This window comes from Protopterus annectens, chromosome 1.part2 (genome assembly GCF_019279795.1).
Source record: "Protopterus annectens isolate FY-2018-M chromosome 1.part2, PAN1.0, whole genome shotgun sequence".
NCBI lineage: Eukaryota > Metazoa > Chordata > Ceratodontiformes > Protopteridae > Protopterus > Protopterus annectens.
This window is the reverse complement of record NC_056727.1, coordinates 799,658,660-799,682,766: the sequence shown is the minus strand read 5'-3', so window position 1 is coordinate 799,682,766 and position 24,107 is coordinate 799,658,660.

Here is a 24,107-nt window from a genome sequence, read left to right as displayed (position 1 = left end):
ATTTGACCAGTGAAATGATGCATAAGACCAAGTTCAGACCAGAAGCTGTGGTATGACATCAGAGGGATACTGGAGGAGGCTTGCTTAATGAATCAGCACTTACTAAGATGAAGGAGTTGTCAATCAGAAATACAGGAGCTCAGCAAAGTTTTACCATGTGGTGCTGGATGATAGGGACAAAGTTGGGCAGCCTCAGAGGATTTACACTAGATATTCCCCAAGTACACTGTTCAAATGGTGTTACATCCACCTTTGCAATTGATAGGCCCATCCATGTTTACAATAACCCTCTCATGCATTGTGTCCAAGTACAGCTGACACTGAGATGCAACAGTGACCTGCTCATGGCATGAGAATACTTGCATGTATTATTTATCTTTAGTTGTCACTGAAATGATAGCACTTACATGCGTGCATGTGGTATCCTGGCATAAGCATTATGGTTATTTTTATAATTATTATTTTGTGTATTCAAAGGAGAAGTATTCTCTGGTGCTAGTACTGCACAGTTACCTGCTTCTGATGTTGGAGTATCCTTATTCTCTGATAATGATGGCAGGGTTGAACAGGTACAGTCTGGGGCTGTAGGGATTATGTCAGACACAGGGACTGTCGCCCCACATTCTTTCCAAATAATACGGACACATTAAGTATGTTTATACAACCCCTTGACAATAAACCATCTGACAGTAGACAGGTGGATGGGGACACAGTTGATAAGGGTAGTGTGATAGCCACAGGTGCAGACATGGGGAAATCTCTCCTGACCCATCGTGAACAGGAAGTTCCACACAAAGGTGTTGCTAGAAATGCTCAGAGAAGATATGCTTAACGCCCACCACCTGAGTTTGATGTTTCAGTAACTGCAACCCAATGTATGTGGAGGGTCATTGTGGGGGCAGACGTAAGTTCCATCAGGACTGCTAAAGAGATCATAATACCACTGCATGCTGTGCATTCTGATTGATGGGACAGTATGAACTGTGTTTTTGACTCCTTGAAAAGGATGAAAAGCACACTGGACCATACAGTGTCTGTGCTGGATTGTCTGTTTGGAGGGGCTATATCCACAAGTCTAGTGTGCTGATATATCATCACATGTCAGCTGGTGTGACCATGAATGTGCCAGATCCCACTCCTGCAGTGGTAGCATTACCACTGCTACATCCATGACAGATGCATCAATACCCAGGCAAGATCTTACACTTGGTCATAATGACAGCTCATCCAGCAGACATTCTTCATATTCAGGTATCATTCAGACATCCATCCAGGGTTGTGGAAGTAGCAGTACAAATCTTGGCAGAGGCAGTCCTCTTGGATGTGGGCATCACTGACAAATTTGATCGTCTTCCATTCATGGCTCAGACCTGTTCAGTGTGCCAGGGTATAGTAGTGGCACACATGCTCTAACAGTATCTCTGCAGACACTCATGCACACACTACATCCCATGCTGGTCATAACACTTCACACACATACACATGCATACACACATTTCACTATGGACTTCATGACATTGGAGACACAGGCCTTAGGTGTGCATACTTATTATTGCCTCTGTTCTCACACTTGCACATGCTCCCCATGAAATACCTCCCTTCCCATAACTTCCACACTGAAAAAGATGATATCTGTGCTCTGCCCTTTGCACCATTTTTATTTATTTATTTATTTATTTTAACATTTGTTTACTAGGAAAGTCTGACTTGGAACAAAGCCAATTTTTAGAGGAGGCCCAGGGAGAAATGCTCCACACACATGTCTTTGTAACATGGGAGGAAACCAGAGCACCTGGGGGAAACACACACAAATGCAGGGAGGACATGCAGACTCCACACAGAAGGCACCCCAGCTGAGAATCAAACTAGTGAACCTCTTGCTATGAGGTGACAATGCAACCGCTTTGACCTAGGTTGCCTATATCTGATGCACAAAGTGGCTAGCCAAGGCATGAGCAGCAGGGTCTGTTTTTCCTGTACATACCTAATCAGTTTGAATGAGCGATAAGTCTGCTTACTTTTGGTAGTAGTACTATTTGTGGAGGGCAGCTTGATCACCCACCTGTGCAAATGATGCTGAGACTGCCCTGCCCTCTGGAAGGTTATCTGACTTCGGCTGTTTATGCTTGATGTACAGGGTGGCCATGCAATGCATGTATAAGCACTGTCATTTATGTTTAAATACATCATTGCTATTGGCTGTATTTGCTGCATACATCAGTTTATGTGGAGTGATACCCCTGCATAGACATCATCATTTTTACTGTCTGCTTACTCTGTTTAGGTATCAAGGTATTTGTTCAAGAAGGATTGATCTTTGGTATTGTCAATGAAAGTGTCCTAGCCTTGAGCTGTCTATGACTGATGCTTACAGTAGCCAGCAAGTGCATGGGTAAGCACTGTCTGGTTTGTTTGGAAGTAACAATGTTATTGTTGTAGTCAGTCTCAGTGGCGCAACAAGTAGCCTTTGATGCAGAAGGTTGAGTGTTCCATTACAACTCTAGGCAGATTGCTTGCTGAAACTGCAGACCAGCATGGGGGGGGGGGGGTTGCACTTTTGAGTCTGTCATCTTGCAGATGAGATATTGAACTGAGGCTATATCTGCCTGAACTGGTGGCTGCTAAGGTGGATTTTAAAGATCCCATGGCACATTTAGAAAACAGTAGGGGAAGTTCTCCTATGAAATGGCCAAATTTCCCCAAGTTCTACAAATACCACCTCAGTTCTCCCCTGTAAAGAGAGTACTAGCCTAGAGGGAACTAACCTGGTCAACAAAAGGATAAATAAAGTGCCTGTAATTGTTAAGCTCGTATGTTATATATGTGTGGTGAATGCATTTGCAGTTTGCTGCCTTTTAGCCAGTACTATACCAAATTGTGCCAGTCTCTGTCTGGCATGATTATCATCTGCTGCTGGCTGTTCATCAGAATGTCCATATGTGTCAGCCTGTGGTGTTGGGATTTGCAGTACATTTACTGGGTCCTCCTTGTTTGTCTTTTTCCTAGGTATAATATTATGTAGGATGGCAGCATACAGTTAATATTTTTTGTAGAGGTGGGAGAGTTATATTGTAGGACACCTACAGATATAGACAGACATTAGAAACCAGACTTGAGCAGGCCAAAAACACACTCTATGATGTTTCTAATTTGTGAGTGGGGATTGTAACTTTGCTCATTGAGGTTGTGTGGGTTTCTCATATGAGTCATAATCCAAGATTCATGGGCATATCCAACATCCCCCACTGGATGTCCTTGCAGGAAGTCACCCTTTTCAAATTTTTCATAGAGGTCACAGGTGTGCCATATGTGGGAGTCATGGAAACTTTCTGGGTAGCCTACATAGTAGATGATGCCATATGCATAACAAACCACCTAGCAGTTGTTGGAGTGAGACTCTTTGCAGTTCACATATCTCCTTCCCAGTTCACAAGATGAGTTTTTACGTCAGTGTGGGTGCAGTCCATGGCCCCCAGTACTTCAGAGAAATAAGCTATGGCACAGAGAGTTTGAGCAGTGATATTCCTTTCTTAACCATTACATGGAAAATACATATGCTTCCCCCACATGTTGTAGCATTACATTGATGAACTGATGGTATATTCTTGAGGCAGAAGCATGTGAACCTCCCACTGTGTTCCCTGTAGGTCAATGAAAGGTCTCTGTACCCAAAATATGTAAAGTATCATATACCTTAATATATACAAGGATTGGTTCTTCATGAGTCTGACAGGGCTGCAGAAGGGGGTGTCACATGTCCATTCTTTGCTTTATGAGTTCCTATCCCCTTGTAACAGTCCATTATTTCAGTTTAATGGAGCCTATGGTAGGTTGGTTAAACATGGTCTAAAAACCTTGCGCCATCAGGGACATCATCTGACAACAGCGGCAGCAGCAACATCTTCTATCAGAGCCTCTTCCAGATACAGGCTCACAGTTCCTGCAGCAAACCCTAAGATATTTGAAAGTGTTCTGGTGGCTGAATGTGACCATATAGCTGAATGAGAAGCTAAAGTGAGCACTTGATGTTTGCCTGTGTTATGGATGTTTCTGAATTGTTTTGCATGATGTATTATATGATTATTATAATACAGTTATGCTTACCCTTGTATTCAAGCTGGCTACATCATTTTACAATAGTTCCTGAATTGCAAACACCCTGCTTGTCTTTGCTCGTCACACACATAAGTTTAAACAGCAAGCTAGCATTCACAAATCCCAGCCATTATGTCTGTAACTATAAAATTAAATTAGCAATTCCAGAAATGAAAGTTCCAATCTACTGCTATCAGTATGTAAAAAACCTGGAAGTTGTGCAGTGAAAAAAGTCTACTACATAAGTAATAAATATGTCCCAGTAGAAATAGCAGCAGTATCCATAAGAAATATTACTGAGCCCTGGTAGAACTGGTGATAATAGAAATTAGCTAAACTTTTAAATGATAGTTGGAGTAAGTTAAAAAGTGCTTCATTTGATAAGAATAAATCTCATTGTAGATATAACCTAAGAAAGTTAGATCAGCAGTAAAATACCCTTAACAAGATAAAGAAGGATGCTGCTCCAGAATCTGTTGCTATACATGGATTTTTCATACCCAGCATTAAGGATGGTGTAACTTTCTACCTACAGTCCCTTTTCAACAATCGTTATGGGCTATGTGCCAACAATATAAAGACATGCTCATGTTATTTACATCAATAAGAACAGCAGAATGGACAAGGCTGAATGTTATAGACTGATCAAGCTTGCTATCATTATATATAAATCATGGAATACATTCATAATGCTGAGTGGCCAGATTGCTGAATGGCATTACCCTGAACCGAAAAGACAGAAACTCACATTGCCTAAAAACTTGGCTGACATTCTATGGAGGGGAGCTTTACCCTGCACTCCCCCTCATCCCCCCTCTTATTATATATAGCAACTCTGAGATCTCACTACAGTGACGAAAGGGCAAAACACCAATCCCCACTCTAGGTGGCATCTTCAGCATTTTTTGTGTTGACCTTTTGTGTTTGGGATTATGCCGTTCAGCATTTTGGCATTATGAATGTATCCTATAAAGTATTTCAAAGATCATTACTAGCATATGTAAAAATGTTTGGAATCCAAAACTAATTGAAATACACCAGCCTGGGTTCTTGAAACAAAGATTATGTTCGACTAATTTAATTGCTTTTTATTCAGAAGTTATAGTTAAGTTGAAATGTGTCTTTCAATGCTGGTGGTATTTCTGAATTTGGCAATAGCATTTAATACATACAGTTCCATCTAAGGCCATTCTTGATACCATAGGACAGTAAGAAATAAATGAGTGTATTACTTCTTGTGTTAACATCTGGTTGTGTAATAAAAAAATTGCAGTGAAAATAATATTGTTTGTCACAAGTATCACATTAACACAGGGGTCCCACAACGTTCAGGATCGGGCTGTTTACATTGCCAAAAGTTCTCTCATGTTAGTTATCTGTGTTTACTAATGACTCTAAAATAGCAAGGGTATTGTCTAATGTATTGGTGCAAGCTAAACAAAATAATGTTATTGAATATTAAGATATGTTAAGTTATTTCATGTGGGAAATAATAACAAATTTCACCCATATGTTGTAGGAGAAGTGCTAATTTCAGATTTTGACTTTTTCAATAACCTGGGTGTTATTGTTTCATGAAAGCTACATTATAATCATTATATGAATGTAAAGGCTAGGAAGGGGTATTGGGATGTAACATGATTTTAGATATATTAACTTTAGAAGGGGGACAGTTTTGATGCCACTGTTTATTAGCATTGCTGGACTAATAATGGAATACAGAGGAGCTCACTCTTCAGTCAGTCTTAACAATCTAGGAATGCTTGAAAGAGTACTAGGGTGGTTTACAAAAATAAAACTACGCTATGAAATATATGGAATACTGGGAAAGACTAAAGAAGTTTAACCTATATTCATTTCATTTCAGACTTTATACTTTACAGACTTAACCTTATATGGATTTGTAAAGCTCTTCACAATGAAGAACTAACTTCTTTTCTAAGCATTTGGTTCATAAATTCAAATGAAAATACAAGAATGACAAATTCCTAGTTGTGACCCATCAGCAAATTCCAAGACAAAAGCAGGAAGTTTTAATAACTGAGCTTTAATATGGTACATTAGCCTGCCAGGCATTATCCGTTAAATTAAAATTATTACAGCCCTTAAAGGGATTTCGACCTGTGGTTTGGTGAAAAGGTTTTCTAGGACAGACACAAAATAAGATAATGTCTCACAATTGATCTGAGGCCTACAGACAACGCTGAAAGATTGAAACACTGAAACTGTTTAGAATGCAATAGTAGTAATTTAAAAGTTTCTGTAAAAATATATTTAGCCAAGGGCCCTTGCCCTGTTAGCAGACCTGAAAGCAGATGTTGATGGTTAATGTAGTATCATTCTTTACTTGAATATCACATTTATCCTAAACAACAAACTAAAACAATTAGTGAGAAGGTCACTGAAAAAACAATCAGTAAAAATAAAATGAAAACTCCAGCAAAGCTAGAACTTCCACTGAGTGACCTCCCAAACCTCCTGTATCAGAGGCATATGTTTGGGAGGTCACTCAGTGGAAGTTCTAGCTTTGCTGGAGTTTTCATTTTGTTTTTATTGAATGTCACATTTAGGAAAATATAGCTTGTTTACATTTCTGGTCACGAATGAGCTTATATTGATAGCATCTTGCATGTATTTGTGAAGTTCAAATGTCTATTCCTCAATATTCTTTGTAATCACTTATTAATCAAGCAGTGCAACAAAAAAGGAAATATCGCTTTCTAATACACAAAATGTACATCAGAAGCATGTATCAGTTTCATAGTCACTATAACAAGATATGCGCAGCAGAAAAATAGATGGCAGATGATACAAAAACAGAATTAAGTTAAGCAGAACTGTCTTCAAGGTAGATGGATAATTCCGGAGGCTCTGGTGTTACAAAGTAAGTAACGGTACTTTGCCATCTATGTGAAAACAATGCTTTTTCACTGCAATGGACAATTAGTTGATTAACTGCTGCAAGGAAGACACCATCCTATAGCCAATTTGCTACATTTATCATAGTAAATGGATGCACACATTATAGTATAGATAAGTAATTGTACTGGAAGCCAAAGTCACCACCACACTTGACAGCATAATGACAAGAATATTTCAACATCCCACTACACACTGGGAACTTTGTACTTATCATACAGGTACCTGTATACAGGGCACTGGGTGTAGTCCTGAGCCATGTACCATGCTATGCAGAAGGGCATTTAATGTCCTTAAGTACCTTACAGGAATGAAGCACTACAATGCAGTCATTGCACAGGCAGGTAGTTTTGAAACAGTGGTGCATTAAAATGAACTGCACAGTTGTCGCCATCAGATCTCCATCTAACCCATTATAGTTGGCAGAAAGAAATAACTATAATGGAGACACAAGTGTTGTCATAGTACATGCTGTTGACAAGCATGTTTCATGCATGTACAGGATAAATGTTCACGTTGTCAGCTTCACAGGGTGTCAGATATTAGGTTATCTCTGGCACTGTAGTGGTGTCTGTGATGAAAATTAACTCTATGAAAAGGTAAAGATGCGCTTCATATCTTTTTATTTTATTTTTTTTTAGTTTTACTTTCTCCTTTTCTTCATGTTTATGTGACCCAGTCGATAGCTAGCTAGCTAGCTAGCTAGATAGATAGATAGATAGATAGATAGATAGACAGATAGACAGATAGATAGATGGATGGACAGATAGAGGGATATAAAAATGATAATTTAAAAATGCTATTCAGTTGTTTGGGTTACTATGTCTCTTGTTGACATTACTGAATGGCTCAGATGCTTTTGATATTGCATTTTCTGTCTCAATTTAAAGGTATAGTATGGTTCTTTACATACACTGGCATCACTCCATCTATTACCAGCCTAAACACAATGCAGACAGGGTCATCACAAAAGCCTGTTTCACAGACAGTTTGAATATGCAGATTTGTGAACTGTATGAGGAACTTACAGAAGGAAGGATGTTGCAGAGACATTTCATTGGTGACCAGAAAAGAAACTATACAGTTTAGGCAGCACATCCAAATAAACAGGGCCACAAGGAACACATCAGTGTGGGGTGAATGATACCAGATAATGCAATGAATGCAGTGAGAATGGGAGGTCAGTACAGAAGTAGGTGTACAGGTAAGATATGTAATAAGTGTCATGTTCTATTCAAGTAATTGAACCTTCCTGCTGCAGCCACTTGTGAAGGCACTGATCTACTATATAAGTGAATAGTAAAAAGGGGCACATGGAGAATTCTAGATCACCTGCCTTCCTAAAGGAGCATTCAGGTACTTTGGTCACTCTGGCAAAGACCTAAGGTAGAGACTAGACAAGGCCTGCTGGATATGCCGTGCTATGACTGACTGTACAACATGACAATATGAAGATACAATGCATACAGAACCTAGCCCCGGTAATGAGTAACACTTCAGATATGATTACAAAGAATAATATGAACAGCATGGACTTCTGATGGTATACTCGCAATGCCTTCTTAAAGACAAATCATTATAAACAACAATTTATGCAAGATTATAATGTGTCCTACAGACAGAATTAAATGCAAATTAATTTCTTGGCCTTAATGAAGTTATTAGTGTCAAGTATTTCTACAAAAAGGAACATGTATATTTTTTGTTGTTTTATATCTAATAAAATACAATGGGCAACAGCTCTCTCCTTATATTTTGTAGTGCGTGAAGAGTCTGAAACACTGTTGCCTGGTTGTTTCCTTTGTTTTATATCCAGAAGTTGTGTTTAATTTTACAGTGGCTACTATGCTTTTCTGCTGTTTTATTGTTAAAGTAATACTTCAAAAACACAGCAAATTTATCTAAGATCCTCTAAACTATTGATTAATATTGCTTGATAGTGTAGATTTTTTATCATGGGTAGGCCAACCAGCATCAGAATACACTGCTGAAACACAGACATCCCAACCAATATGTTTTTTCAAAGCAACACATGCATTTTCCAACATCAGGTGAGCAGTACTGCAGACAGAACACTTGAACAACAGACGGAGTCATATCTTATTCTGAATACTCAAAAAGCATTTGACTGACAAAGGCAAGATTAGCCAATGTTTAAAGTATTGTTGGAGCACCAACTTCCAGAACATCTGAAAAATTTGCTGAAGTCTTCTTATCAATCAGCATGCTTGGTAGATAAACTCGCAGTGCTGTTTTTATAAGCATTCCCAGAAGGAAAAGGAACAACTCAAGAATGCTCACTCCACTCATTTTTTTACTGAGTCACTGTCTCAAGCAATTAGGCATAGAAGTGATATGGAGAGTAAGAAGTGAGTGGATTTTGTACAACCTTAATATGATCTTTGTTGGCTTTCATGAGTTTTATGGCCCATGATGATGATTCATTTGGCCCACTATGTGAGGTATTGCAGGCATTTGGGGGGTATTAAATGTCATTTGGCCCACTATGTGAGGTATTGTGGGCATTTGGGGGGTATTAAAGGGTACTGTTTTAGTGAGGAAAAGACTGGGCCTTATCTCTTTGATACATCCCCTCAAAGCAAACAGGGGAAATGTTCAAGTTCATTTGGGGGATATTACATCTCTTACATACCCCAGAATCAGACTCACTTTATTATCTATAGCACCAAATTTAGGGAAATGTTGTTCTGCTCACACAAGCAAGTACAGAGTATATAGATCATAGCATCATAGGATCATAGGAGGTTGCCAGGCTAATGGCCCTGTGGCCCCTACAAGCCTAGCCAAGAGTTTATCCCCAAAAAGAAACATCAGTCAGCACCTGTCACCCCTGTCAATGAGGGATAGAGGTGGAACCCCTGGGACAAATTTGTGTTTTCCCATGTACTCATCAAAGTTGTGTTTGAAGAGGGTCAGCGAGGTACTCTGATGTGTATGGGAAGTCTATTCCAGAAACAGAGCAGCCTCTGGCAGACAAACCTGCTTCTCCAGCAGGTTTTGTTGATGTTGCATATTAAATTCAGGCCTTTTGAGTGTTAATGCATGAGGAGTTAGACTTACATATATGGAGCATCTCTAGTAGGGCAGGTCTGAGATTGCCTTGTAGGTGAAACACAGATCACCTCTGAGCAACCTGTATGATACCAAGTAGAGTGATAGTGATTTGAGCCTGTCTGCATAGGACAGGTGTTGGAGGCCATGGATTCTCTTTGTGAGGTATTTCTGTGGCCTTTCCAGTTGGTAGCAGAACTTTGGAGAGGTACATACCAAATGGGGCATTATAATCAATTATTAGTCTAATGAGAGAGGAGTATAGACAGGTAATAACCTCCTTTTTTCTGGATGCAATCCCTTTACTTATGAGATGAGCCAAGTAAAAGGCTTTTCTGACCACTGCCACTGCATGATGGTTGAATGTGAGATTGTTATCAACCTGAGTACCCAGGTCTCTCACCACAGGATATTTAGGGGTTGCCATTGATATGATAATCAGTAGGGGCCATGTTTTTGCTGAATAATATGATGATACATATTTTTGCATTACACTTGAGGCCATGACTTTGGCACCAGTCATTAGTTAATGTGAGACCCTCTTGCAGTATGTTAACTTAATTTGGGGAGTCAATGCAGCACCCAACTTACAATTGTCTGCAAACTTGGTGAGCCATGGACCTTTTGTCTTTGCTTGGACCTCCAAGAAGTAGATGTCAAACAGTAGGGGTCCCAGGACAGATCCCTGGGGAACTCCACTAGTTACAGGTCTGCTATTGGAGGTGGAGATGCCTATTTTGACCTTGGAGGGTCCTGTCAGTGAGTCAGTTGGCCACCCACCTGATGACATAGGGATTTTCACCAAGTTGTGTTTGCTTTTCGATGATGCCTGAGTGGAGGATTGTATCAAAGGTCTTGGCCAAGCCAAGATAAGCTGTATGTACTGACTTTTCTTCACCCAGGGCCCTGGTGAAAGTCTCAAAAAAGTCAATCAGGTTCAACTGGCAAGATCTACCCTTGACAAATCCAAACTGAGTGGGGTCAAGTGGTGCTTGGAGATTGCTTATATCCTTGTTTATGAGATCCATAATAATATGCTTCATGGCTTTACAGATCAGATGTGTCAACCTAATGGGGTGATAGTTTCCAGGGTCAGTAGTGGTACACCTTTGTGTAAGGGGATGACAATGGCAGTTCTACACTCTGCTGGGATGAAGCCTGTACTTAGGCTGTGGTTGAATAGGGTGCTCAACATGGCGAAGCCAGTTCTTGCTGCAGATGGTGCAGAATACAGCCTGGGATACTATTAGATCCCATGGATGCTGTAATCTTTGCCTTGGATAGGGCCTTTAACACTTTATCTATGAAGATGTGAGGACAAGTATCGAGGATGTTGAAAGGGCCTTGGGGGGGGGTCGGGGCGGGGTGACGTTTGCATTGAACCTATCTGCTAGCAGGTTGGCTAAGTCAACAGGGTCAATGTAAGTGACACTGTTAAGTACTAATTCAGAACAAACCTGGGCTTTGCCATGGAGGTTCCTGACATAACTGAAGGCTTTGTGGTTTCCCTTTGTTTCAGAGGCAAGTTTCAATTAACTGATACACTAATTTCACTATAATATAAGTTTCAGCTGCCCTTTTCAGCAGCCAACATTGCTGCCTACCTGCTGTACCTGTGCTAAAAGACATAAGGAGCAAAAAACCTTCTCACACAGATGAAGGTGAGACATAGGTTCATAAGTTCATAGGTTGATACTAGGCTATCAGCCCTAGGGCCTGTACAAGCCTAGCCATAACAATTCCCTAGCTATTTCTTTCCACAATATTTACTTCCCTGGATCCTTGTCTACCAGGGTGACTGACATGATCCCTGGGGTAAATTTCCTATCTCCCATCCAGTCGTCAAGGTTCCTTTTGAAGAAGGCCAAGGAGGCGCTCTGCTTGACATGTATGGGCAGTCTATTCCGGAGTATGGGGTGTCTTTAGCTTTGGAGGTTTTTACTAGAGATTTAATTTGCTAATTAAGGCTAAGGAGGGAGTTGTTCCAATTTGGAATTTGTTCCCATTTATCCTTGGACAATAGTTTCTTCCTTTTGTTATAAAGTCTCTTTTTAGAGGATGTCCACCAAACAGGTTTGTGTTTCCTTGAGGAGCAGGTTTTAGTTCTGTTGGGTATGGCTGAGTCCATGCAGTTGAACGGGTACTTGTGTACTGCATTGGTGTACTGTTCAGGATAGTTGTCTGCATCTTCTGAGGGGGTGCTGGTGTGAAGCTACAGATACATTCCCTTAGGAGGTTGTAGTCAGCTTTTGAGAACTTTTTAGCTTGATTATGACTGGGGGGGGGGTAGGATAGAAAGTTTGAACAAGTCAGTCCAATGATCTGCTCTCACCAGGGAAGAATGCACTATGGGAGTGGTGCAGTGGTCACCTATGTTGGTGAGAACCAAATCCAGAATGTTATCTCCCTTTGTGGGGGATGAGACGAGGAGGTCTAGTGCATTAGAATTGATGAAGTCAAGGAATCATTGAATGAGTGCATTAGTCCAGAAATAGTTCACCCAGTCTATGGTGAGGCAGTTGAAATCACCAAGGATCAGAGTGTTAGGGGGTACCTAGATTGAGTCAAGTAGCTCCAGTTAAGAGGAATGGGTCTTCATGGAGGGGGGGGTCTATAAACTTTGATGTGTGTCTTGCCAAGTGTCAGTTGCACCTGGAGTAGTTCCAGTGTGTCATGCTAGCAAACCAGTCTGGAGGTGTGCCTGTCCTTAATGAAGACAGAGACTCCATCACTCTTATTCTTCCTGACCTCATTTTGGGGTCAGAATGTGTGGAAGAAGGTATATCCTGGTAAGGCGGGGTGGTCTCCACAGCCCTGAACCAAGTTTCTGTGACATTACAGACATCGCCATCTTCCAGTGCAAGGAGAGCCTCCAGTGAGTGCATTTTCAGGTTAAGACTCCTAGCATTAAGCAGCATGACCTTCAATTTGCTTTTTGACAGATCTTTTATGTTGGAAAATTTGTCTTTGGGACATTGCCTAAAAAAGGCACAATGGGGTAAGCAAGAGCCTTGGCCAGGATCACTGGGGAGCTGAATATTTCGATCTCCTTCCAAAGCATGTGATATGTTAGTAATATCCATATTATCCACACATGTATCTTTGTGACTCTGTGAATGCCTAAGTCATCTAAAGGCATAAACCTCCACTGTATATCTGCCAAGGGTCCAGCTCCTGATGTCCACCAGATCTTTCGGTACCATTCTAAACTATCTGCTGGGGAGTACCTGAGGCCAAAGACCAAAACACATGCAGTAATTTTTGGAATAGAAGTAGAATCAGAGAGGTGACAGGTGGAGGCCATCTCTGGCCAAGCATCGAGGCCTGTCAACCATGTCATCCCAGGCAGACAGATACTGGATTCCCTTGGAATGACACCAGAAACTAAGCCAATTGTTGAAGTCAATTATGTTTTGTTGGTATTGTGATAACATTCTTGGTGAAGGTAGGATGCTGCTTAAGGCTAGGGTCATACCTATCTGGGACACATATTCTGAAAGGTCAATCATGTCTCTCTTCATATAGTCCAGGGAGGTATGTCTCAAGTCGTTCACACCAACATAGACAATAATGGAGTTATACTTCTACTTGTTGTGGAGAGACTTAAGTATATGTGTGATGTGGCGGATTCTGACACAAGACAAACAACTGACCGTGACTTTCTCCTTATTGAGCCTGGTGAGGGGGACAATTACTTTTGTTTCTAGAATGAATGACTATGGGCCTTGGAATATTTCTATTCCAAAAATTACTGCATGTGTTTTGGTCTTTGGCCTCAGGTACTCCCCAGCAGATAGTCTAGAATGGTACCGAAAGATCTGGTGGACATCAGGAGCTGGACCCTTGGCAGATATACAGTGGAGGTTTATGCTTTTAGATGACTTAGGCATTCACAGAGTCACAAAGATACATGTGTGGATAATATGGATATTACTAACATATCAGATGCTTTGGAAGGAGATTGAAATACTCAGTTCCCCAGTGAGCTGGGCAAGGAAGTGGAGGATACCCAAAAGGCAATGACTGAACCCAGTTATGCATCATAGAGTGTTTAAAGGTTATGCAACCATCAATAAGCTGATTAATGGTATCCAAGCTGGGCCGTTCATTTTAATTGTTAAGCTTTACACTGAAGACCACAGCATCTGTAAGTTCTAAATTGGTCAGGACCCTTGAAAGGAGAAACTAAAGTCCCTTGAGGTCCTCAGTACTGAAATCAGTGTCCCTCACAACATTTTATATAAATACTTACAGCTGTGTCATTGTTGTTTGATGGATGAAAATAGTTAGAATACCCAGGGCCAAGTTAACAAATCATAATGTTGCTGGAAGTTAGAAACCACATATTCAGTGGCTATCCTTCCTGTTAAAAGAACTTCTCCATTATGAACCCTCCTCTGGTCCACAAGAGTTTAGTTCAACTTAGGAGAAAGAGTTGAGGTTCACATGCAGGAGGGATATAGGATCCTAAAACTGTAGACTTTCAGTGATTCTGTTAGAAAACCCATATGGCAAACAGTAGCTTTGAAGATAATGCATCAGCATTTATAATTCTCATTCAATTATCTTCAATGTATCCATTAGTACGTCCACTATTTTGGAGGTATGAGAAAAATAAACTGGGAGTATACTTTTGGTCATATGAATGTTGAGTCTATTTACAGACAGACGTTGAGAAGTAATACAAGGTATATAGGAAATTTTTCACATGATAAAGAGAGTAGGGTTCTAAATGGCCCTGATCCCAGAGGAGGTTACCCAGAAAGCCAAATATATATACATGTCTCTTTCTAACTATGGCATAGTTTTGTCGTGTTTTTGGAAATTATTCATCAACCCTGCATAACAGCAGTAGTGAAAAATATTGTTAGAGTAGATAAAAGTGGAACAGTAGGTTGCTGATGTGAGGAATTTGGAGTTAAAAGCAGTCAGGTACTGGCTTAGAAGCAGTCTTGTTCTTACCCATGCTGTATAAAAACATAAGGGGGGGGTGAAATAAGGAAGCTGCTGTGACAAATAATATATCTTGTAGGCAATTACTTAACTGATGAACAATGATAAACAGTTACAGAATAAAGGTGTTTACTGTTGTCAGGTCATAAGCCTTAAGATATAAGGATTATCCTTTTAAGTCCACTAAAGTTTAGAAAATCGTTTAAAATGAACAATAATGCTTAGCTGTTTTCTGTGTTTTGTTTATCCTCAAGTAACACTTCCATTTTTTTGAGTTATGTCTGTCATTGTCAAACTTACAAAATGCTGATTTCAGATTGGCTCTTACAGACTCAAAAATATGAAAAGGCGCAATCAGTCAGGCAATCTTTAAGATGAAAAAGACACTGTTTTAATTGTTAATCTAGCAAACTTACAGTGGTTTCTTTGTTTAATGAAGGAGCTAAAACAGACAAATTATTGGGCAGTTGTAATATTACACTGATACTGAGCGTATTTCTTTTATCATTCTGTAAATTTGATATTTGAAAACACACATTTATTGAATCTGAAAGTGTCCAGTATTCTCCATGTCCCAGTCAAACCATTAACCATTTCTTGCCATTATTTTTTGAATGACACAGTTGATAATATATTTAAAATATATATATATATCTGCATAGTGGTTCTTCAGATGCTGTGTGCATGCCAGTGTTGGTAAACTGCATAAGACTTACATTGCAGGCAATATTACTATTAACCTTTATTACCGTTATATTTAGCTCCAAAATTGTTTTTTCTTTTAATTAACAAAATAGCAGACTAAATAGTAAGCATTTCTGAAATAGCAGCATTGTTCATGGGTAACAGAAGACAAAGTGTTTGCATGAGAGAGAGAGTGACAGAGAGAGAGAGAGAGAGAGACAGAGAGAGAGAACGAGAGAGAAAGAGAGCAAGGAAGAGAGAGAGAGACAGAGACAGACATGAAACATAAGAAGCAGCTAGACAGACAGTGGAGCAAGTACATAGCTTGATGGATTAAAAGGAACATTTATTTTTGTTACTGACACTTGGAAATTGCACCTGACAATTTGTATGATGCTGTTGCCAGAAGCTTTGACCACAAACACTGGCATCCTATTGGATACTGTGAAATCCTGCCATTGCAAATATGACCTGACAAGGAAACAAGCTGAGTACCTAGATCACTTATGACAGCATGCATGGGATGATCCACTGCATTAACTGGGTTAATCGAGTGTCACATTTCAATGTATAGAAAATCACACTTCTGGATTTGTCACCTGTCACAAATGGTCTATCATTAGCTTTAATGGTGACAACAGAGGGTGACAGAATTATGTGCATGAACAAACTGCAGTGCTAACATTTATTTGAAATCGTACATTTCATCTATGGTTCCCTTTACAGCATGAGGTATATAGGGTGAATTATTTGATAAAAACATGTTTATATAGTATTGTGTTGTTCAGATATACTATAGATACAGTTAGTAATATCATTCACTTTTTATCTTTTTTTAACTAAACCATAACTATAATAGAAATTGCTGCATTTATTTTTTTCTTAGGTGAGAAATCGTATAAAAGGTCAAATACAGTATGAGAAAGAGTCCTTCAGCTAAGGTGTATCTTTATAATGTTTTTCTTCATGGATACGATTTGACAGTGCTTATTGATCTAAACTATATGATGGATGAAAATATATCACCAGGCATTATTTCATAAATGCGCACAAAATACTATATTGAATGGATACTGCTATTCTGCTTGGGTCAGCTAAGGGTCCATCATTTGGGTTGGCAATATTACGGCTGACAGCAATACCATTAGTGTCTTTGTGAATGAATTAAAAATGGTCAGCTTCTTCACTCATTATAAGTGCAAATTTAACAAAAACAGTTTCAGTCATTAATTGCATATAAGTAGAGGTATTGACAGGATTTTACTGAACTGTTATCACAAAAGTAAAGTACAATGCTAAGTAGACAAGAGTGCATGTACATACTTTTATACTAAATAGTTTCATTATTCCATTTCAAAAGATTGTGGTTGGTTGCTTATTAATTTATATGTGTAAATGCACAAAGCTGGAGAATAATAAATGCTGGCATCTGAGTTTTGAAAAAATGCTTTCGACCATAGTTACTGTAAATTGATAGAGCATGGCTGACTCATCTAAGAAATATACAATTAAGATGCTCTGGGTATACCAGATTGATGTGATTATTGGCAGTGTGTTATCATATGGCGGTGCAGTGGTGCAGCGGTGCAGTGGTTAATGCTGTCGCCTCACAGCAAGAGGTTCTCTGGTTCAATTCCCGGCTGGGGTGCCTTCTATGTGGAGTTTGCATGTTCTCCCTGTGTTTGCGTGGGTTTCCTCTGGGTATTCCGGTTTCCTCCCACATTCTAAAGACATGCTTCTGGAGCGTTTCTGCCCAGGCCTCCACTGAAAACAGGATCTGTGGAACCTAGTCGGACTTTCCTGGTCAACAAATGTTAAATAAATAAATAAAAATAAACACAAGCATGGGTATACCACAGAAAAGGAGATATTCTCATTCAAAAAAATCACTGTGTGTGTCTGTGTTTGTCGAGTGTGTGCATGTGTGTGAAAGATCTTAGTCAAGATACCATTACTGTTGATAAGGTAGCAGTGAAAATCACTGGGTTGAAAGTGAAGTATACAAACTTTTGAGAATTCAGTTTTAGCTTTGTTCTCTGGCAGTACAGCCGGAATCTTACCTGGGTATGTCAGGCATTGTTCAAAGCCAAAGGCAGCAGTGTTAATTTGTCATACACTCTTAAGCCTGAGTACCTTGTACATATTGTTGTCAGCACTGTGGTTTGTAGGGCCATCCCTGAGCTGGATGTGATTGGAGATCTTATTCAGTATCTGTAGTTTATAAAATGAAAGGTAAACACCATCAGTTGCAAAGCAGTCAGCTTGGTTGCCAATCTCACACCACTTTGTCTTGCACTGAATCCCATGCTTATTGCTCCAGTTTCTTAAACATAACATGTGAATGTCAAACTAAAATTTAAATAACATATTAATGAAAATGGAGTATATTTTCTCTTCTTTGACAGAATGTTTGCAAATTCCATCATGTCCTTTTGCATCTCTGCAAAGAAAGTCCTCCCCAGATTATTTATATCCACATGAATTATGACCATGTCAAACCCATCATGCATTGGCTATGTCATTCACTGTAGACCCTGGGAGGCCAATATCTCCTTGCACAGACCTGCAAGGTATATTTCTGTTTTGCAATTTATATATCATCATAGGATCAAAATGTCACATTGTAAACCTTAAAGGTTTGTGAGATTATTTATGTTTTTTATCTAAAGTGTTTTTTTTTAACTTTCTACAATGTCTTGGTCTGGTGAGTCTGTACATGTGAAATATATTAGGACAGCTAGTCAACAGTGAGATATATATTTGACATTCGTTCTTCATAGCTTTAGCTATACTGTGTGTATTCTTTTGAGATTTTTTTTCCTGCAATCTGAACATACAATTGTGAAAGTATGTTTATGTGCATATCAGAAAAGCATGATGTAATGAGTTTCCCTAAAATCATTAAATGCACTTATACCACTTGTAGATATTGAGTGACATCATATGATAACGTGTTTTTTGACTGATATGTTACATTTGTATTCTGCTTTAGGTGGCCATCATCTGTAAGTTTCTTGAGGACATGTTCATACAGAGCCTGCATACAGTTCCTTCAAGATTCTATTCTGATTGAACAAAGTACAGACAAGTAAAGCTGGACCCTTACTGCAATCATTTTCTTAAACTGTCCATTTTTCTTGCAAGGTTGCAGACGGGTAAAAACATGTACAACATTTTATGACTAATGAAATCTGCCACAGACCTGGCATATAAACCTTGCCTTTAATTAATTAATTTATTGATTGTGTTATTTATTTATTTATTTATTTTTGGAATGCCATATTATTTCAGGTTTCATTCTGAGTAACTTTATAGGTAAGGTATTAACACAACTGTTTTTTTTATTTTATGTTGCTTACTATTTTATTATGATTCAAGATAGATTTTGATGAGAAGAAATTTTTCATTGGTATGCGAATTAGCTTAACACTTACTATTAGTGCTACTTTATATTACTACTACTTCTATTCTAAGTCAGTCATGTGTGGAAGGTTTATACTTTTTACATAGGAGTTGAACGGAATTTACAGATGATAAAAAGCTAGCCTAAAGATTGTGAGATTACCCATTTTGAATTGGCAAGTTATTCTAAGAACACTTTGAAAAAAGAAATCTGTATGCTTATATACTGAATTTACATTGGCTAAAGTAATCTACCACTTAGAACCTTTCCATATCTGTGTTCCAACCACATTGTGCATTGCCTTGATGCAGAAATGTTTATAAGTGAACTAAATTGCAATTTGGCATGCCCTCATCTTCTTTGCATTCTCAAGTCTGTGTTAGGAATAGTGCATGCTGAACCTAAATATTCAAGGAATAAAGTCAATCAGAAGTTATATATTACATTACATCTAAGAAGAAACAATTGTGCTATCTCACAAAGTTAACAAATTAATAAAATAAAATAGTTCATGAAACCAGGAGGTGTTTAATTGCCAAAATGTATTCAATTCTCCAATTAAAAAAGGCACAGCTATTTTTGTGAGGCAACATTCAAATGGCTAAATAGAAGACACTTATTTTTCATTCCAAGACATATCTGAGTGAAAATCAGCTAACAAGATCTTTGTTTCAGTACCACTATAAAATCCACAGGATTCCCCCAGCTGTTACTGTTTCCTAAATGAAACAACAGCACTCTGCTTAGATAGACTTATCATGGGTGACATATTACTGAGCGGGTATTAAAAACATGTTAATTGCAAACTGATATGACCAGTTGATAAGCATAGCAGTTGTCCCCTGTAGACAGGCTGGATTAATATAAACTTCACAATTCAATAATTAGGTCCAACTCATATACATTCTTGGATCTGGGAGAGCGGATATTTTGAAATATGGACAGAAATTCTCATACAAATAAATCTCTATAACAAAGCCATAATGCCAGATCATGGTCAAATGTGTTCCTAGGCAGGGTAATGGTCCAGCACCCCCCTCCCTGCAGCCATTCCAGTGTCCCATTGCTTGACTTTTTCTGCTCAGCTACCATAAACACTGTTCATGCATGTCAGAGTGCATGGTATTTTCTTATTTACACTTACAATGATTACAAATGTTTATATTTAATTTAAAACTTATTTCAAATTTTATAGCACAGATGCTGATGGCCATTTGCTAAACAAAAAATCTCACTTTGAAAATAGAATTAGGGTGAGCAACAGCAAACTTCTCTTCCCTTGAATTTTACATTCATTGCAAATACACCTTGCCAGTGCTGGATTAATTGCACCCTTGGCACTGGACTATTTTCAACCCATGGGCTACCTGCACACATTTTTAGAACCATGCATAAATGCATGTACTCTATGACTCAATTTCTTTTTTTTTTTTAAATATTTTTATTCATTTCCAAAAACAAGAAAACATGAATGCAGGTTATTTATGACAATGAAGTATTTACAAATTATTTAAAAAGGTAGGCTAAAACCTCTAAACAGATATCAAACATTAAAACCAAAATAAAGTATTTACAAGGGTGTCTATTGTTGACATATAATTGACTTTCTATACAATTGTTTCCTGATTATAATCTGCTGCAGTCATTATTCTCCAGTATTTCAGTTACTTTTTACCATGCTACGTATAATGATGTAGTTCTTTCAGTTCTTCCTTTAATAGTGTTCATTTCCAATTGCGATACTGCTGACACCATATTCATGAATTGCTTAAGCTTTGGATTTCCAGTTTGATGTAATGTTCTTCCTTGCAATAGCTAGGAGAGTCCATAAGATTACATATTTTGTTCTTGGCACACAGTCGGGTATAGGTGCATTAAACAAAATAATAGATTTGGAAATCTGGAATTTATCATTGAATACCATTTGCAGAAAATAATTTATTTTATCCCAATATGGTTTAACCAAATGGCATTCATAGAACATATGTTGCCAGTCTGCTTTTATTGATAAATCACATCTCCAGCAGCCAATATTTTTCTTAAACATAAGTTCCATTTTATGAGGGGTTACATAAGATCTGTGTATGAATTGCCATGTAAAAAGTCTCCAATGTAATGAAAGTGACGTCTGCTTTGGAGAGAGAAGAATTAGTTTTTTATCTCTGTCATTTGGCACATGTCCATTAACTGATCTATAATAATTCCATATTTTGTCATTATTATGCATTTTTATTTTTTGTTTGTTTTATAAATAGATGATAAGTATCCCTTTCCAGTAATGGGTTGATTCGTTAGTAATATTATATGTTCTATAAGGTTAGGAACATTTTGTCTTACTGATGGTTGCATTGTTTCTTGTTTGCTTAATATATACTGTCTTAATTCTTGTACATGTAACCACGAACTATCTTCCATATTTAATTTCTGTTTAATCTGGTCTATTGTCAGAGGTTTTCCAGAGTTTAGCAATTGATGCCAATATATTAATCCCTTTTCTTTAAGCATGTTGACTACTTCCATATTAAATGTTATTATATTACCTTGTGTGTACGCTACTAGATATAAAAGAAATGACCATGCTTTAATATCAGGATTGCTATTAATAAGATTTTGGAAATTTTTTAATGTATAAGTAATGTATTTGGAACTTATATTTTTATTCTTATGTGTCATCATATATTCCTTCATCAGCCATAGAAAATTGTTTGGTATGAAATCTGTATACTTATTTGCTACTACAAATCCTGATTTTAACCAGATCCTCTCATGAACTAGCTTCCATTTTGATGTATATTTTGTATTTAGCCATAATGATATTGTTTTAATAATGGATGAATGCAAATATATTTCTATGTCTGGTAAATCTATGCCACCTATATCCCAATCATCTAGATGATACTTCATAGCTATCCTTGTTTTTTTTGGATACCATAGGAATCTTACCATTAAATCACTTAATTGTTTTAGGTGCGATTTAGCTGGTGGCAAAGAACAAGCTTGTATGACATATAGAATTTTTGGAAATATGATCATTTTAATTATATAAAGCCTTTCTTCCATTGAAAAGAAGAATTTATTCCATCTTTGTATTAGATTTTTAATATTATTTAAGGTCTCTTTATAATTTGTTTCAATTGTAGTATCTAGGTTGTTAGTTATTATAATTCCCAAGTATTTAATTATATTATCGGTAGAGATATATTTATGGTATTTTTTATTTAGATCTTTTTTATTAGTATTTATAAGCAATACATTTGTTTTGTTCTCATTAAATTTAAGACTTGAAAAGTTTTGAAAGTTTTGAATTGAGTCCCATAATGCTTTTAAACTGATATTATTATTTCTTAAGGTAATTAAAATATCATCAGCAAAAAGTTGAATTTTAAGCTCTAGGCTGTTGTCTAGTTGTATTCCTTCAATATTTTTATCCATACGTATATTATTTGCTAAGGGTTCAATGACTAGCGCAAACAATAACGGAGAAAGAGGGCAGCATTGTTTTGAGTCCTATAGATTTAGACAGACAAGATCCCAGTTTTATATAAGCCAATGATTTTTCATATAATGATTTTATTAACAAAGTGAAGTTGTTTGAGAAGCCATATTCTTCTAAAACTAACCACAGATAATCCCAGTTCACTGAATCAAATGTGCTATTTATGTCTAAGATAATAACATTCATTTTGTTTATTGTGACATTTATATAATCAATTAAGGAAAGAATTCTTTTAATGTTGTCATAAGTGTTCCTATCTTTTATAAAACCTGTTTGATCCTCCTCTATCAAAAGTGGTAGTAATTGTTTTATTCGAGCAGCATGTATTGCCATAAAAATTGTATAATCTATATTAAGAAGTGAAATGGGTCTGTATGATGAACATTCACTGGGATCTTTATTTTGTTTCAGAATTGGTGATATTAATGTGTACTTCCAAGAAGGAGGAATGTCCTTACCATTTTTAACTGATGTAAAGACATTCAATAACAACAGCAAGGCCTCATTTGATAGTAATTTAAACATTTCTGGGGTGATATTATCTATACCTGTAGCTTTGTTTAATTTTAGCTTATCTACTTCAGCTTTAAGTTCTGTCATTGTTATTTGTTTATCTATTAGTTGTACCTGCTCCTCTAATAACCTAACTTTAACATTGTTTTTGAGACAAGCTTTCAATGCTGAATGTGTTTCTGTTTTCTCATTTTGATTATTAAGTTTATGAAAAAATAGCCTAAAAGCTTCTAGTATTCCTTCTAAATCAGATACTTTCTTTTTGGTTTTTATATTATGTATTTCCTTTATTTGATTTGTTTTAATAATCTTTTTAGTCCTATTTGCTATTCTTCGTTGGTTTTTGGGGTTCATTGAATAGTAACATAGTTTAATTTTTTCTAAGTTGATCATTGTTTTGTGGTGTAGCGTCTCTGAGTATTTTTTATTAGTATCTTCTAGTTCTTTTATTAAGTTGGTGTTTCAATATCAAGCTTTAAATTATCTACTTTTGACTGTAATTCCATTAATTCCTTATTCCACTGTTTTTGTTTATTTTTATACCATCCCACCACTCTTCCATATAAGTATGCTTTCAATGCATCCCATATATATATATTTCAGATACATCTTTTGTAAGATTGATATCTAGGAATGTTTGTGTCTCTTTAATATAAAATTCCTTAAAATCTTTGAGATTTGTTATGTAAGATGGTATTCTTGTTACTGATATCCTTCTCTTGAAACATAAGTCTATCTCAAACGTTATGGTGTTATGGTCCGAAAATGGACATGAAATTGTCTTGACTTTATTTAATTTAGAGGTTAAATCCTTTGTTATGTACACTCTATCTATTCTAGAGTATGTATTATGTCTATGGGAAAAATGTGTAAAGAATAGTGAATCCGGGATAACATACTCATTTATGTCAACTATATTAAAAGTTTCAATAAACTCAGATAACAACTTTGTTAAAGGTGATCTCTTACGTG